Here is a 14,835-nt window from a genome sequence, read left to right on the forward strand (position 1 = left end):
CCGTTGCGTCTCAAGCCTCACTCCGGATTCCACTTCCGGTTCTGCGCAGTTCTCTGTTCGCGGTCAGTAGATCTAGTTGACGCGAGTAGCGATTGGTTCTCTATATACTGTACGTGTACTGTACATTACATACAAGGCTGCAGTATCTGTTCCCTATTTCTGTCCTCAACAGGAAGATTAATAAAGCTATACAAATGTATACACAGCTAAATCCCTCTGTGCAGGCAGATCCTGCTGAAAGCCTCTTAGAGGACAGTTCACACAGTGGGCCAGATTTACTGATACTGTAATACTTAGGGCAACGTTACACAGGCAAACAGGCCGATAATCACTGAAATGGCCGTGTAATAGGTCCAGCAATGTGATATGACTATTTTCCTTATTCATTCCTTTAAAGAGATATTCCAGTGAAAATCTTTTTCTTTCAAATTAACTGGTTTCAGAAAGTTATATAGATTTGTAATTTACTTCTATTTACAAATCTCAAGCCTTCCTATACTTATCAGCTGCTGTATGTCCTGCAGGAAATGGTGTTTTCTTTCCAGTCTGACACAGTGCTCTCTGCTGCCACCTCTGTCCCAGACAGGAACTGTCCAGAGCAGCAGCAAATCCCCATAGAAAACCTCTCCTGCTCTGGACAGTTCCTGTCTGGGACACAGGTGGCAGCAGAGAGCACTGTGTCAGACTGAAAAGAAAACTACTTCCTGCAGCACATACAGCAGCTGATAAGTAAAGGAAGACCTGAGATTTTTAATTATATATAACTTTCTGAACCCCTGCTCTGATCAGTCGCACAACGCTATATAGTGCGGCCCACAACCATCCCTCCTGTGTATATTTATATATACAGTGCTTGGGGAGGGGGGATGCCTGCCGCTATAGCACAGCAGCCTCTCCATAATTTCCTCAACCTACAATGGCCTTACATTACAATATTTTCAGCATACAAGAGTTTTGGTCTCAAGATACAATAGTTTCAACATACAATAGACGTCCTGGAGCAATAAATACTGTAACTTGAGGTAACACTATATATATATATATATATATATATATATATATATACTGATATTATTGGTTATGTTTTACTGGACTTGGTCAGTAACAATGTAATTGTATGATGTAAATCCAATCTAATTCTAGCTTTTGCCACATTTTCTGCCGCACAACATCTGCAGCATGTGGTGCTACCTTATGATTGTATGATCAGCGTCGCTATGCAGGGGCGTAGTATCAATATTAGGCGTGGCTATGGATATTGGGCATGGGTATGGAGGCATGGTATGGATATTGGGTGTGGCTATGGGGGCATGGTATTGATACTGGGTGTGACCAGCGGGGGCAGGTCCGGCCTTAGGGTAGATGGCGCCCTGTGCAGAATATTCTTTTGACGCCCCCCTCTCCTCCCGGCTGATTGTAGCCCATCCCAAGCCTATTTCTTGGAGACACACACTGTATATGCTGCTTACACAAACAGATACAGTCACATATACACATACAGACACACTTATACTGCTTACACAGACACACACAGCCACACAGGAGCATGCTGGGAGTAGTTGTATTCCACACACACCACACAGGAGCATGCTGGGAGTAGTTGTATTCCACACACACCACACAGGAGCATGCTGGGAGTTGTTGTTGTTGTATTCCACACACACCACACAGGAGCATGCTGGGAGTTGTTGTTGTATTCCACACACACCACACAGGAGCATGCTGGGAGTTGTTGTTGTATTTCACACACAGGGGCATGCTGGGAGTTGTTGTTGTTGTATTCCACACACACCACACAGGAGCATGCTGGGAGTTGTTGTTGTATTCCACAGGGGGGGGGCATGGTATGGATATTGGGTGTGGCCAGGGGGGCATGGTATGGATATTGGGTGTGGCTATGGGGGGCTTGGTATGGATATTGGGTGTGGCTATGGGGGCATAGTATGGATATTGGGTGTGGTTATGGGGGTGTGGTATTGATATCGGGTGTAGCTATGAGAGTGTGGCACGCTGCTGACAGTAAATGTCCGAGGTGGAGGATGTTACTAGGGGTAACCTGCACAGGTCAGGTGCAAATTGTAGCTGAAATCTATGACAGAGTTAAGTAAGGGTGCGTTTCTACAAAGAAATTTATCCTACAGATTATTGAAGCCAAAGCCAGGAATGGATTTAAAAGAAGAGAAATCTCAGTCTTTTCTTTATGACCTGTTCCCTGTTTATAGTCTGTTCCTGGCTTTGGCTTCAAAAGTCTGTCAGATAAATCTCTTTGTGTAAACGCACTATAGGAGAGGAAAATTAGTTAAAGGGGTACTCCAGCGGGGGGGCACTTTTTTGCTGGGACCGCATTGCAGCGCTCCGGTGCCCGGTTCCCGACCGCCTCCTGACCGCCTCCTGGTGTCTGACGCGGGCCCGAGACAATATGTCTCAGGTTCGCTCAGCCAGTCAGTGAAGGAGGCGGGATCCGTTTCAAGTCCGCTTAGATCTCGCCTCTGTCACTGACTGGCTGAGCGGACCTGAGACGTATCGTCTCGGGCCCGCGTCAGACACCAGGAAACGGCTGGGAACCAAGGACCGGAGCGCCGGGATGCGGGACCCGCCGCTGGAACTGGGGAGGTGAGTGGACGTCTTTTCCCTCAGCCACCTCCTACCCGGTCCCAGCAAAAAAGAGCCCCCCCCCCCACCCGCTGGAGTACCCCTTTAAGAGTTTCTCGGCCATGAATCGTGAATTTGGATTTTTGGCTTACATTTTCTCCCTACTCACTTTCTACGACCCATAAATTAGCTACTAAGAAGCAAGGGCTAATTTTTGCGTTGTGATCTGTACTTTTTGTCGACTGTGACTGACCATGTTTTTAATTTCATTTTTCCTGCAATGTAATGTCATTACAAATAAGAAAATATTTTATGCCTTTAAGTTGTTGACTATGTTGGATCAGGAATATAATTTGAAGCATACCTGTCACAGAAACTAACTTTTGACATGTCATCGGACATGTGAAAAGTTATTGATCACAGCGAGTCTCACTGCTGAACACCGCTCTGATCAGAAGATATAGCCGGAGAGAGAGAGAGAGTGTGGCAGCGCAATCCACTTCCCGGCTGGCCGCTCAATCCACCAATATCCCCAATATAAGTCTAGAAGAAAATATTGAAGGAATAAGCAGCTGGCCGGGGAGAAGATCGTGCTTTTACAATCTTTCCACGGCTATGTCTCAGCAGTATCAGTATACTAGCATTAAATTTTAACCTGTTTAGGAGCTCCCGACATGATAATTAAAGGGGAACTCCAGATAAGAAAAAAAAAATTCTATTAAAAGTTATATAGATGTGTCTATACAATGTATTACTGTATCTGTACTGTTCTGCCACACTGGTAGCTGATAGAAATCCAGGAAGTGAAAAAAATGGCCTCTGTGCCAATCCACATTGTCTCCTGCTCCTTCTGCTCTCTCACCTTAGGAGACAAATATTCCATGCCTCTGTCTTACATTGTATGTGTTTGCTGAGATCAGGCTGATGATACAGACAGGGGGCAGGACGTGATGTCCCAGGAGGCTTGGCTGGATCCCCCAATCCCCATTCACCATCTCTGACTGGCCAGAAGCAGGTGCAGCACTAATTTTATTGATTGTGATGGGGGGGGGGGCTGTGATGATGAGCTGAGGGAAAGCATTGCATTATAGGAACTCATCAACCAGGAAGGACAGGAACACAATACAGAACAACAGGTAAGTAATGCTATATACGTCTGCAGAAGTTTCTTTTTTTTTTTTTAACCTCTACCTGGAGGTGTATACTGTTTTGCTGAAAGGGAAGATAACTGCCACTAGATGGCGCAGGTCACTTTCAGAAATATTCCTTGACAGTTCTATAGAAAAAAAAAAAGGAACGTTATAAGAAATCATAAAGCTTTGTTCTTGAAACATATGTTTATTAATGTTTTAAGATAGAGTTGAACAGAGCCCAGAGGTAAAAAGAACTGTGAAATGAACATAGGCCCAGATTTATCAAAGGGTGTAAAATTTAGACTGGTGCAAACTGCCCACAGCAACCAATCACAGCTCAGCTTTCAGCTCTGGTAAAATGAAAACTGAGCTGTGATTGGTTGCTGTGGGCAGTTTGCACCAGTCTAAATTGTATACCCTTTGATAAATCACTCCCATAGTGTACAATATAGTGCAAATCTACTCTAACCTTTACCAGTAAATATAAAGTGCATCCTGAAACATTGCCCCTAATGTCTGCAACAGTTAGAAGTCTCATGATGATGTGCATTTTGGCTCATAATAGGGTGCAATATAGAGAACTATATTGCTGGTTGCATAATTCTATGAAGGAGTCCAAATATGCAGAAATGGAAAGGGCACTTTCTGGGCAGCTCAGCAAACCCCCAACACCTTAATGAAACAAAGTTACCCCTGTTTCACACGCATGTGCACTTCATAAGCGCACATGTGCATGAAACAGCCTTAACTTCGTTCCATTAAGGTGTTGGGCGTTTGCTGAGCTGCCCAGCATATCCTATGGATTTTAAAGAAGATCACATCATTCGTAAGTGCCCTTTCTATTTCTACATATTTGGACTGTTTCATTGCATCTATATTTCGGAAGAGTGAGCAACAACCAGTGATCAAGATTTTTAGTGTGTTCATACTCGCCAAACAAGTCTGTTTTAAGTTTAACGCCTTCAAGGTTTTCTGTTCTAAATAAGCTTGATAATTCTATGAAGATTGCTGCATCCCATTGAAACAGTTTATGCACTGCATATCATGATAAATAGACAAAATAATTTCATGATTGGCTGAGCAGGTATTTCCTATGTCTTTGTAGAGAAGAGAGGAAGTGTTAGTACAACATAAAAGGGGTATAAGCATTGGGTGAGTTTCTAATGTTTCTGTTTCTAATGTTACCAATAATGAAGAAAAAGTGTCCAGCACTCATCCAAGGTAGTCAGAAAACAGCAGCTTTTTTATTCAGATCACCATGTGATGCCTGCTGCTCAGCCGCCGGCTGTCCCTATGGTTGGTAACCTCAGATGGTGTTTTGGGTCACTTGGGCAATTATCACGGTAGCCTGGAGTTGTAACAGACCCACCCCGGGTGTTGGCACCACCACTCACAGAAAGGGGAAATAACCCAAGTATATGATAGTGTGTAGGGGCAGGTGCTGACAGAGTAGACCACAGTCCTGTGCGTTTAGGAAAAATATAATACTTAACTGTACAGGTGAAGAGTACACATGATAAATACAGCGAATTATTTAACACAAACGTTGGTGCTGATAATGAGTTAGAACCAGTGCTTGAAGTAGTAGGTGCTTTGTAGAGAGAGAGAGAAGGGGAGAGGAGTTGCCTGAGGAGCCCTGCCCAAAGTGGTGAATGTGCTCTGCCGGAACATGTGTAGATACAGAAGAGATAAAAAGATACTCATACTCACGGATGGCAATAGTGACTCTGACCCGCCTTATGCCTCCTAGTTGCGGGATACCTGTCCTAAGTGGGAAATTCAAGCCCCAGTCGTCGGTTATCTAGGTATAGCAGATTTCCGAGATTTCCCAGCAATCTTGTGCTGCGCAGTAGGATACGTAGACCTTGCACGGTAGCTTTGTCCTACTGGGATAAGTTCCTCTTGCTTCAGGTAACTGCCCTGCACTTTCTAGAGAGGTTCGTGGCATGGGCAAGGGTTTTCCTAGGTGGCTTCTCACCTTTAAGTAGAGCTTAGCACTGCATACTGATCTTAGGATCTAGTAGGACAATTTTGTAATGGAGCAGAATCTCACACATCTGTCCGCTTGGACCTCCAACTACTAACTCCCAGCTTCCTCCCACCAGGGACTAACTCTTCCTCCCAGGGCTAAACTAAACCTTCCTGTGAGTGTTGGGGCTGAGTGTGTGGGAGAGAGAGAGGAGAAAAGAGATAGGACAGAAAGACCCTGCGATTGGTCAGCATATAACACATGGCATAAAACAATTAACTCTTTGTCTCCTTCAGCTGTGCAACAGGTTAAATAGAAGAGTAGTGATACCTAGTGGGGAAAACACAATACTACATCTCGCACTATTGTGAACCTGAAGGAGCGACTTAATAAGGTGCCATAGACAGCACCAGTGGTGGGACACCACAACCGCAGGCTGTAGCAGGGAAGGGAGATGGATGGTGGTCAGGTGCACTCCCAGAGCGATGATCATTTCATACTTTGTGCGCTTTGTCCAGCCAGGAACACTGTAAGGGAAAAGGGGAGGTGACCCCCAACAGGTAAGTATAGTGACATGTGCAAACAATAGGTGCAAACACAAATAATATTATATAAACACATTCAAATCATTTATTTCATGGAGCCCCAGTGGCCTTTAACTCCATAATCCAAGAGGCTTCTCTGATCAGAAGTTGTTTGTACCTGTCTCTGCCCTTGCTTGGGGTATTAATCTTTTCAAGGCCAATGGAATTGAGAACTTTAGTATCAGGTGTTCCTGGCCGGACACAGCACCCCATTAGCGAAATGATTGTAACTCTGGGAACGCATCTGACCACATCGATCCCCCTTCCCCGCTATAGCCCGTGCTGATCTGAATAAACAAGCTGTGGTTTTTTTATGTACCTTTGGTAAGTGCTGGACTCTTTTTCTTCATTGTTGATTTCACATGTACCATCATCTGTCTGTGCACCCCATATTGCCGCCGCTGCAAGACACCATAGCCAAGTTGCACACAGCCTTACACTCCTACAGCTGCCTATTGACAATGGTGTTCGCACTTCCTTGCTTCTACTGCCTTTATAATGTTATACTTGTGATCGTCACGTGGTACTGTGGCATTTTTAGTTAGGGACCCACACAAATCAGGAACCTTAAAATTTTGCTTTTGTCCTGGCGTGGTAGAACACATAACATTGTGTGTGAATATTTTATGGTAATGGGAAACATTTATAATGCAGACACTAAAAAGAGTTGCAGAGTTGTCCGTGTCATATATGAATTTATCAGCATGAAAGACATTTACATGACAATAGGAAATAAGTGAGATTGCTCACTTCTGGTGGAGCGAATGATTTATGGGCCACAGTTCACACATATGTTATAGGCACGTGGGAAACTTTTACTGTAAGGAAAACCATCCAGTCCCCAAGTAACATATTTGCCTTTGGCCTTAAATCAGTTATTTCCCAGGCTACTATTAGATCATGGTCAGAAGATATCAGTACATCCCAGGGTCATATAAAACAAGGATGCAGATTTGTTGAGGCGGGTGAGTGTATTGTATCCTGCTTTCACAGGAAAACATTCTACAATTGCGATGCCCTGGCCCCTAGGGGCCACTCCGCAGTATAGATGGTGCTAACGGGCAGGAACAGGGGCAGCTGTAGGATAATGTGGTCACGGTGTAGGCACGAGGGTGATACAGCTGGAAACCGGGCTCCTGACCATGCGGGAATACTGGGCATGCGATTCTTCGTTGTCCTTAGTCGGGGCACCAAATATCACACCAATGCCAAGGTTCAGAAACAACGGTAGTTGTATATTTATTGTAACGGTGGTAACTAGTAGCAACAGTCTCTCCGGATGCAACCGGGAATAAGGCAATCTTGAATAGAGCAGAGTAATGGGTGATGCTGCAATAGGCTGTGAGAGTAGCGTGCTGAATGATGGGAGTAGTAGTGAAACTGAAGTTAAGATGCTGGGCGGAGTGAGACTTGAATGAAATACTTGCTGTTGATGATTAGAGAAGATGATGAGAGGAATGACTGAAGAATGGACACCCAGATGAGAATCTTGAGACTTGAGATAGGAACACAGCCAGTGGACTGGAGCAGCAGAGCACATGCAGGCCTCTCTCTTAGCAGGGAGAGAGGACAAACACACAACCTATCCCCTATGGGGCAGGATATAGACTCACACTTGTCTCCTGAAGGTGGAGGACAAGACTGAGGTAGAACAGGAAGTCACATGGTAACCCCAGCCAAAAGCTCGATGACCATTGGAGTTACCATGGAAGCAGGGCACAGTCACATGACCCTCAATATTCCAGTCAGTTTGACAGTAGGTTTCCAATGAAAATGAGTTACCCTACTGGAAGAAAGAGAACTGTGAAGACCTGTGTACTGCCTTGGGTGTTGGTGTGAAGTGACTTGGACACCTGGAAGAGAAAGAATAAAATAACAAAAGCAAGCATACATGGGGAGCTCCCTTTCATACCAGTCAATCATACAACACAATTACTCAATAGGCCAAACACACGAAAAGGTATCCAAGGTGCAATATATATGGACAAGTGTGAATGTTAGGTATGACTATGTGTAGCAACTACGGTGTGTAGGGACAAGACAGAGGTGAACAGACACTGGAAACAAAAGGAAAGGGAATACAAAAGACAACAAATACTGCGAGGTCTTGGAGGAGGATTGGCTCACATAACTCTGAAGACATCTGAAGAAAACTGGCTCAAATATTCTTTCCAGCTGCAGATATAATAATACTATGCATGGAGAAAATAGAAGATTCTTCTGAAAAATACACTCTTTAGAAAATACACTTTTATAAAATAGACTTTTTTAGAAAATAGACTTTCTCTGAGGCTATAGATATAAATATGTAGACTGACTTCTTTACTCAGAGGAGGAGGAAACTGTCTGACTCTGACATGAAAACATACACTGTGAGAAGATACATTTTCAAAGGACACACTTTACTCTGAGACTATCTAAATGACTTTTCTGCTTACTCAGAGGTAGGAAAATATATATATGACTCTGACATGAAAATAGACTTTTGACTACTGAAGTGCAATACTGAAGTGCAATCATGAAATACAATAAACTTCTGACAATCACATAATCATGAAAAGTGCTTTAGGAAGAACTGGATAAGTGTCTCTGTTTGGTAGAGTCTCTTTAGGCAATATACACCATCGTCCATGTAAAGGCTCTGGGACAGGCACTAGAGAACAGTTTGGTCAATGAGTGTCCATCAGCACATAGCTGGATGATAATAAGGAAACATGGTCAGGAGGACCAGGCACGAACCTTGAACATTGCAGAGAACTTTTTCAAACCTGGAACAAAACAGTCATATGAACAGTTAAAAACTTTGCTTTCTGTAGTGAAGCTTAATGAAAGTATGCAGGAGGGCCCTGAGTAGGCTTCTTCTTCTTCTTTTGCCACGGGTAGTAGAAGCGTGGAGGGACTGGAGCAGAAGCATCACTGGATGCAGTGGTGACCACAATGCTGGGGGTCACAGTAGTTATAGGTGAAATGACAGGGGCCACATTATAGGTGACGGTAGTAGAAGCGTTGGTGGCTTTAGCTACGGCTGTGGAAGAGGCAGTGTTAGCTGCTGTGGACTGCCCTGCTATAGTGGAAGCTGCAGGTGCAGCGGTGGGCATGGCAGTAGCAGCTTTAGTGACAGGCGGCAGGGCAGCGAGGGCCTGCTAAATGTCCTTGATCAGCTGCATAATCTTAGGCCCACGCACGAGCATCCATTGCGTCAGGGGTGGCGAATCACACCCGGGAGGCTGCCATAGGCCCGGAGATATGGGGCCCTTAACGAGAGTCTTTCCCCCCGGTTCAGGATCTGGGGGCGATGGAGGTGACTCGTCTATGATTCGGTCGTCCTCGGAGGAGACGGAAATTCGAGGAGCCGGAGTGATTAGGACCCGGGGAGATACTGAGATCAGACGTAGTCTCCTCACCTAATTCAGCGGAGGTCGGAGTAGAGGCCCGGCTTTGATCCCCATCTTCAGACCGGACGGATCCCCAGCTGCTGTCACTATCCGAGGGCAGCGAAGCCAGCAGGCATGCTGGATCGAACGCTGGCAAAGAGGCGGGAGGCTCTGGTAGCACGGGTACAGGGGTAGCAGGTGTGCACTCCTTGCAGGACGCCATCTTGCTGCGCACTGGCGTGGTCTTGAGGACCTGGGAAGAGGCAGAGCGCAGAAGCTGAAATTCCGGTCCAGCAATCTGCCCAGCAACAGTGACATCATCTGGCACAGGCAGCCAATGAGGAGCAGTCAATGCAAAGTCTATGGCGCCGGGCTATTCCCGCGCTTTGGCAACATGGCGGTTAACCCCCTCCTCTCCGGGGTATGGGGCAGTTAGAAATTGAAGAAGACAGCGGCCATCTTGTGTACAGTCTAGGGCCCTGAGCGCCTCGATTACCCCCATGGTGATATGGCAAAGTCTCTTTGGGGTTGCGGCACACTCTTGGGAGCACACAATGCGACCGTTATCCTGTTTGTGACGCCAAATGCGATGCCCTGGCCCTGAATACTGCAGGGGTGACACAATACACGCAGTTTGCAGTGGACCATAGCTTTCCAGAACAGAACTGGTTATAATAAAAGTGTGAGCATGAGAAGGGCTGTTCTGGGACACTGCACAATAGTCATTTCTCCACTTACGTACATTAAAGGGGTACTCCGGAGACTAAAAATACATTGCTTTAAAAAAAATTACATAGAAGATTGTCGGAAGAAAAAGACCACTTGGTCCATCTAGTCTGCCCTTTTAGTATTTCCATTCTTATTATCTTAGGATAGATATGGGTTTATCCCAGGCAGGTTTACATTCTGTTATTTTAGATTTACCAACAACATCTGCTAGAAGTTTGTTCCGAGCATATACTTCTCTTTAAGTAAAGTAATATTTTCTTACATTGCTTCTGATCTTTACTCACTTACTGCATACCTGTGTCTACATGCACATACACCTAAGCAGAGTATGAGAATCCAGGATTATTCAAAGCTGTACAGTGGGCCAATTCATCTGATTTTGTCATGGATTCTGGGAGAATTTTCCTATGCACCATGGAAAAAAAATTGTCAATTACTTTACTAGACAAGTGGTCTAGTGGACAATGTAAACTGCAGTTCAATGTTTCCAAATGTAAAATAATGCACTTGGGAAAGAGGAATCCTCTATCCGAGTATTATAACAGCAGTTCTGTGTTGGTAAAAGAAGGATTTAGGGGTAGTGATTTCTGACAGCCTTAAAATGAGTCACCAGTCCAACCAGGGAAAGCAAATCGTAGGATGGGCTGTATAGCTAGATGTATAACCAGTAGGAGATTGTGATCCCTGAATTAAAACCTGCCTGGGATAAACATATATCTATCCTAAGATAATAAGAAAGGAAATACTAATAGGGCAGACTAAATGGACCCAGTGGTCTTTTTGTGCTGACAACCTCCTATGTTTCTATGACATAGAAACAGAAAATGTACAGAATTTTTATTATTAATCAGTCATAAATTCATTTAAACTCCAGAAACATGGTCAATGAAAAAGCCCTGGAGAGTACTTTTAAAAATAGGTACAGAGGTTTGATCATGTAGGGATTGATCATCGTTCATCCAACATCTAAGAGTTACATAAAGATTAAAGGGGTTATCCAGGGCTACAAAAACATGGCCACTTTTCCCCCTCTTTTGTCTCCAGTTCAGGTGTGGTTTGCAATTAAGTTCCATTTACTTCATTGGAGTGTGAAACCCCACCCAAACTGGAGACAAGAGAAGGAGGGAAAAGGGGCCATGATTTTGTAGCAATGGATAACCCCTTTAATAGGCTAGGTCCATTCTATATTTTAGATGCAATGACCAACTAAGCCAGTAGAGGGAAGCAAATACACATAATGCGGTAAACTCCAGCTGCAGTATATAATCATGACTACAAATCTATTTCTTGGAATAGCACAAACACACACACAGTTATATTCTGATCAGACATATAGTACATTCTTACTTTTCAGCAATTTGTCCACAGCTGCCTAAATGTTTTACACAGTGCTGTACATTAAAAATCAAATAAGTGGCACCTGTCAAAGGGTGGGGTATAGTATAAGGAGGGGAGAGCTCCTCCAGACCATTTGTAGCATCCATGTTGACCTTTGTCCACCACCAAAAGTGTCTATAATAGACATAGAAGCATCAGAGCTACACTATGGAGTAGTGTAAGAGGTGTCCTGGTCTCATGGATCATAATTTGTGTAATAACTTCTGTACATCTGGTTGCATGGGTGTCGCTTACTTGGGAAAGAGATAGCACCAGATGGGAGAAAGGTAAGCCGACATTGTGACGTTCTATTAGGAACATTATACAGTGACTCCCCCCCCCCTTTCGTGGCAGTGTGGTTCCCTAATGCTAGAGGGCTTTTTCAGCAGTATAATACATTCTGCCCCATAGCATAAATGGTTCAGGTGTGGTGGTTGGTGCTACTCGACCAATGGTGGTTGTCGTGACGCCAGTGCTAGTCCAGCACACAGGTGTGATGTCTATGCCTGCTTTAGTGTGGCCGGTCTGTAGCGTTCTCTTAATGGTCATAACCTGCGGGGTTGTGATGGGTCCCTTGGTCTCTTGTCACAGTAGTCCTGAGTGGCAATTGACCCATTTGGACTATCGGTGCCGCCACCCACAGAAAGGGGAAAAATAACCCAAGGTGTGCGGCTAGTGTGTATAGGTGCTGGTGCAGAGGAAAGGATGACTGAGTCTTAGTGATGTAAAAGTGGAACAGCTTTACTGTACAGTCTCTTGATAGTACAAAACACTTTAGCAGCAAATAGATCTTTGTACACACTTTGTAGCGCTTGAACTCGTCTGTGCTGAGGAGATACTTGAAAAAGTAAAGTAAAGTAGAGGTAGTTGTAGTGGTGCTTGAACAGTAGAGGTAGTTGTAGTGGTGCTTGAACAGTATACAGTAGAGTAGAGTATAGTAGAGCAGCGTAGAGGAGAGGAGTTTGTCAAGGGTGTCCCAACCCAATGTAGAACTACTCTGCCGGAACTTACTTGTACCCATGTATAGACTATAGTCTGACCACCTTCTGCCCTACAGTGTCGAGTGACTTGTCCTCCTAGGGTGATATGGAAGCGCTGCGGAATCTATGTGCGCTATACAAATAAAATAAATAATAAATAAAATACGGAAGGACCTTCAAAGACTGCATTATGGAGGAAAAAGACTAAAGCTAGTGCCACCATAGTTAAAGTTGGGTTGGGTAAGGGCCCAAGCTTGGTGAACAGCCCGAGGCCCATGGTAAAGTTAATCCGCCCCTGACATGAACTCGTTGCTTTAGGGTCCCACGTCGGGGGGGAGGGTGTAGGGCAGGTTGGGTAGACAGCCCAGGGCCCAGGGTAAATTCAATCTACAATTGGGTGCAGGCAGCAGCCCCTTGATTAGCAGTGATCGATAGCGCCGATCACTAAGCAGGGGGAGCATTTTTATATTCGCCCTGTTGCCAAAATGACCTAGACACTACCCTGGCCATATATCGCCCTATTGGTTTTAATAAAGACAAATCTCATATAAAACCATTAATACTTAGAACTTTGCATATATGTTCTTTAATATATCAGAGAATAAATTATTACCATGAGATGAAATTTGACCATATTCCACCTTATACTGAGGGACATTACACAAGCACTTTAGTCTGACATTTACAATCTATAGTATAGCCATTCCGTTGTTATACACTGAAGAAAAGTGTCAGGAGGGGCGGCTGTGGTGGTAGGTGGAGGTCAGAGAGACAGCCAGGCTTCTGGATAATCGTCCATTGTCTGTACATGACACTACTGCAACATTTATTGTGATGAATGAAACAGTATCTGCATGGCTCAGATAAAATATGTAAGTCAAACACACAATATGTTAACATCATTTCATAGGAGGACTGTGTGTATCTAATTTCATATGTGTATCTATGTGTATCTGATGTGTGTATCTTTCCTGCTGTTTATTATGCACAGTTACTGAACAAACACTGCAATGGAGGAAATGGTAAAGGAGAACTCTGCTGTCGACCTATAGCATCCTCCCCGCCTCTTAACAAATAATAACCTATACAGCAATGTCAAGCAACATTCGTCTTGATTGGGCTCCCAGAACGGCTGCACACACCTGGCAGCCGACTTTCCGGTGGTGTCAGGGCATCTGGGCTCCGTGGGCTTCATGTGCGGTAGAATGCAGTAGGAAGAAGCCAGCCAAAAATGACTTCTTGCAGTTGTCAGAGAGAGGTAAGAACAGCACTATGGAAGCAAGGGGACAGGTAAGTATACATTTTTTATTATGTTCACACACCCCTGTCTGCAGCCTATTTTTTTTTTTTCATGCGACTTCATAAAAAGCATTTCCATGATAATTAAAAACTTTTAACATGTGACTCGTACATATCAAAAGTAGTGATCGGTGGGGGTCTCATTGCCAAGACCCCACTGATGAGGAGAATGAACAGAGAGTAAAGCCCCCTATTGCCAATAATCTCCCTCTGTCCAGACGGCCTCATAGAATTATAACTGAGCTGCCTGAAATGCAATACAATGCTTCTCCCTACTCATTCTCCTGATCAGTGGGGGTCAGTAGTAAGACCAATCAAAGCGTTTGATGAGATGTGAAAAGTTTTTTTTTCTTCTTAATGACAGTGACAGACAAATCTTTCCAACGCTATTAACTTTGACTATGCGTACACCAACGGCCGACTCCGCCCATGTTTTACACTATGCACATTTTGTATCCTTTATATTTCTTGTAATGCAAAAAAAGAGCCTTGGAGCCTCATTTAAGAGTCTTGAAACACAGGACTAGCCAGATATCCTTCCGAGAAGGACCCAGCCAAGGGGTGGCTCCTGTAAGGAAACCACCAAAACCACCATATTAAGTGGCCCTATAAGTCAATGTAATGACAAGGGAAAAACCAAGGCCAGGTATCCATCCACATACAGCTGTTTCGAGGTGTTGCCCCTAATCAGTGTGGAGCAGGATTCTGGCTAGGTGGGAGCAATACCTAGTGGAGCCATAAGAGAAACAGATCACTGATCTCAGGGAGACCAGCCAAACGATAACACTCCCGGCTGCT

Source organism: Dendropsophus ebraccatus, chromosome 11 (genome assembly GCF_027789765.1).
Source record: "Dendropsophus ebraccatus isolate aDenEbr1 chromosome 11, aDenEbr1.pat, whole genome shotgun sequence".
Taxonomy (NCBI): domain Eukaryota; kingdom Metazoa; phylum Chordata; class Amphibia; order Anura; family Hylidae; genus Dendropsophus; species Dendropsophus ebraccatus.